General features: G+C 43.8%; 1 pseudogene; it reads left to right on the forward strand.

The window, feature by feature from the left end:
• Positions 1-2,426: 2,426 nt before the first annotated feature.
• LOC121191512 lies at positions 2,427-4,083 on the forward strand (annotated as a pseudogene).

The raw sequence follows: 4,083 nt of genomic DNA on the forward strand, positions 1-4,083 counted from the left end.
ATCAATCTGCTGATCCATTATCAAATCATTTACTAACAGAGATTTAGACAAGAGAAGTCTAATGTTTAATAGCCCACATCTAATTGTGGTGTTTTTAGGTTCAGACACTTCTATAGTATTAATTTTTTTGAGGTTTTTATGAATAACACCTCTTGCCTTTTTGGTTTATACACTTTTTGTTGACGGGGAGCAGACAGTCTCTATAGGATAAAGGGAATTGTTGGAATGATAGGGATCATGGGATCCCTCACTCAGTAGAGTCTAAAATTTAGTTAATTTTGATATAAACTCTTCTCCAGTGTCGACACCTCACACTCAAAATGTGTTTTATTTACACTCTTTAGAGTTAAAATTTATTCATTATTATATTATTTAGTTTTATGGGAAAATGACCACCAAACACCATCCTGTTGATTTTTTTGCTGTTATTTGTGCAAACACATTTAAAAATTCAATACATGACACTTTGAATTAATTGCTGTCATAAAACTGTAAACTTTAACAGCACACAGGCAGCAAATAATGCAAATGAAAAACATTTGTGAAGTTGTACAAAACACTGTTTCTCTGTGGTGCATTGTGTAACTTGAGGTAGACTACTACTCACTTTACAGTTCAAGTAGGGGTGTGCAATATGACGATATTAGATCGTGAAGGATTAGAAAGTGTTGACGATCAGCCAGAGGAGAGAGATCGTATTATCGTCTATAGGGCACATTCTATTAATTGCAGCTCTATGCTTGCGCACAGACGCACGAAAAGGTTTTTTTTTCCTTGGGCAACTAACAGCCCACTTCACGTGAACATGACCAACCAATCGACAACGAAAGTTAAAGCTTGGAGTTGTTCCCCAAAAAGAACTCCACTTCAGTCGTATGGACAGTGTTGGGGAGTAACGGAGTTCATGTAACGGCGTTATGTGTTCAGAATATGTAACGCCGTTTCCGTCTTGGCCAACACATTCCTGTCCCGGCTCTGTTTTGCCGGCTGCGGCTCAAGCTCTCGCTCCAGCTGCTCCTCGTCCGACTCCATTCTGACCGACTAATCAGACAAATAGCTCGTTTATTTACGTTTGTTTTCGTGGAGCTGGGGCTTCTGGGAAACGCATCGGGTTGCCTTTGTTCATTTTAGAGAATAAATATAAACTCGTGAAACAGAGAAGTATCGTCACGTAATCCATTGATTTCAACAATGTAACTGTATTCTGAATACTATCTATTTAAACTGTAACTGTAATGGAATACAGTTACCCGGATTTTTTATTCTGAATACGTAACGCCGTTACATGTATTCCGTTACTCCCCAACACTGCGTATGGAACTGGTTTGGGTTTTCTCCAAACGACAAAGCGCAAACACAACGAACCTCTTTAACCACCTGAAGAGGCAGCATCCGAAACTATTAGCTGAGAGCCAAGCAGCGAGGCCAACCACACATCAGCCAGTGGTAACGGCTAAAGACATTACACAGAAACAACCAACTATAACACAAGCCTTTGATAAAAGCACGCTGTGTGAGAGAAGTAGCAAACGGTGGAAAGAGGTGACTCTTTTATCTTTAAGTTTTTACAAAGAAAATAGTTTGGTTCTAAATTAACTTCACTGTAAAAATGAACTGTGATAAAATCGTGATTGTGATTTTACCATTAAAAAATCGTGATGTGATATTTTTGCCATATTGCCCACCCCTATCGTAACTTACTTGTAAACTTTTCTGTACGTACATAGGGTCACTGGTAAATCTTTGGTCTAAGGTAGAAGGAGTCCATTTTAGAAAACTCTTTAGAAAACTCTTCACAGTATTAATCGAGCTCATTAAGTTGTATCCTACAGTGGAATGTTCACAGATAATATTCAAGCACTAAAGTGTCTCCCACCCTCTAACATCAGCACTGTTTATGATGTTTAGCTCCAGATGCTCAGTGTCTACAACTGCATATATACACCCAGAGGTTGGTTTTAATTGTTGTGTGGTGAAGTCGGACTTGCTGCTCTGTTCTCTTCTTGACTGGTTTGTTGAGGAGAAAACAAGGATATTTGTGCAGCTTCGCTGATTCATCTAATATCTGTGAGAGCAGCAGTTCTGAAAATAATAACTTAAACTGGTTTGGTGTTTCTACCTGGCTGGATATTACCTGTCTCAAAACAAAACAAAACATTTCCATTACCTATAACTCTGCTTACCACAAGTAGTGAGGGTCACATATTGTGTCAGGTCTGAACGATCAGCCAGGTTCATAGATGCTTCAGTAGATGGGAGGTCTGAAATGCAGACAACACATACAGCTTAATATGAACTGATTAAATACTGTACTTTGGAATTCTTATCATCCACTTCTCACAATCACATATTTTTGTCTGTCACCATACAAAACTTATAAGTAGTGCCAGCTCCAGAGCTGTGTGTTCATTTCTTACATGGCAGTCATGGCACGTAAATTCAGTGCTCTGCAAGCTCTGGAAGAGGTGATGCAGCCTAGCGAGGAGGGGAGCGAGGATACCTCATCCTCATACTCTCCCTCCCCAGAAGATTCTTCTGACAGTGAGTGGGAGATCCCCATGCAATCTGGTTCTCCCTACAGCTCAGAGGTCGACGAAGAGGGAGAAGAGACAGCAGCTCCTGAATGGATTTCAAAAAATGGACAGGTCTACTGGTCAGCCTCTCATTCAGAAACGCTCCGGTACTTTCCACCCTTCTGTCTTCCTCCCGGACCGACAAGGTATGCCATCGCCCGCATCACAGATCAGGTGAAGTCATGCTGGGATCTGTTCATCACTGATGAGATAATCAAGCTCATTTTGAAGATGACTAATCTGCAGGGGAGACGCACCGTCCAAGCCTGGAAAGACATGGACAGAATGGAGCTGGAGGCATTCCTCGGCCTGCTCATTTTGGCCGGGGTTTACCACTCACGGGATGAATGCACCCGCAGCTTGTGGAGTGAGCAGTCAGGACGAGCCATCATGCCCTGCTACAAATTTGAGATGCTAGCCTCCAAGCTGCGGTTTGATGACCCTCTGACACGGCCCCAGCGTCAGAGGAGAGGCAACAAGCTTGTAGCTATTTCTAGCTGTGAGAGAAGTGGGAACACCAGCTCTCTCTTCTCTTCAACCCTGCCAGAGATATCTGCATAGATGAGCATCTGGTTCCATTCCGGCGTCGCTGCAGATTCAAGCAGTATATTCCCAGCAAGCCAGCCAAATATGGGATCAAAGTGTGGGTGGCCTGTGACGTCCACACTTCATATGCATTTAGAATGCAAGTCTACACAGGAAAGCAAAGCGGGAGTCCTGCAGAGGTTAGTCAGGGAAGGAGAGTGGTTCTAGAGCTGACAGAAGGACTGGCAGGGCGTATGGTGACGTGATAATTTTTTCACATCATATGGACTTGGGGAAGAGCTGCTAAAACAGAAGATGGGCCTGGTTGGGACAGTCAGACGGAACAAGCCAGAGCTTCCTCCGATCCTGCTCCAGACCAAGCAGAGAACCATCCTGTCCTCCACCTTCTGCTTCACAAAGACCCACACAGCTGTCTCCTACATCCCAAAGCGTGGCAAGAACGTGCTGCTGCTCAGCACTGTACACCGGGAGCCAGCCATTAGCGACGAGGCCCACCAGAAGCCCAAAATAATTCAGCTGCAAAGGCGTTGTGGACAATCTGGATAAGGTAAGAGCAATTACTGGAATTTATGTGCTTGTCTGAGATACATTTAGTGTATTTATTATTGTGTATTTCTTTCAGAAGAATAGCCTATTTAATTTATTTTTCTCTTTTTTTCCACTGTGTAGGTACCTACAGCTCGCCGTGGCCCCTGACGTTGTTTTACAACATCCTGGATGTCTCTGCTTTCAACTCCTTTGTGCTGTGGATCCGGCCTGGAACCAGAGCAAACTGTACAAGCGCCGGATTTTCCTGGAGGAGCTGGGAATGGCTTTGGTCACTCCACAACTCCAACAACGACAGCGGCTCCCCTGCACACCAAGCTCTGCTGCCATGGTGGCAGAAGCAAGAGGGCCACAGAAAGGAGAGGACGGTGCCAGTGTCAGTGGGCACACAGGGACCTCCAAATCCCATAAAAGGTGA

This window comes from Toxotes jaculatrix, chromosome 13 (genome assembly GCF_017976425.1).
Source record: "Toxotes jaculatrix isolate fToxJac2 chromosome 13, fToxJac2.pri, whole genome shotgun sequence".
Classification (NCBI taxonomy): domain Eukaryota; kingdom Metazoa; phylum Chordata; class Actinopteri; family Toxotidae; genus Toxotes; species Toxotes jaculatrix.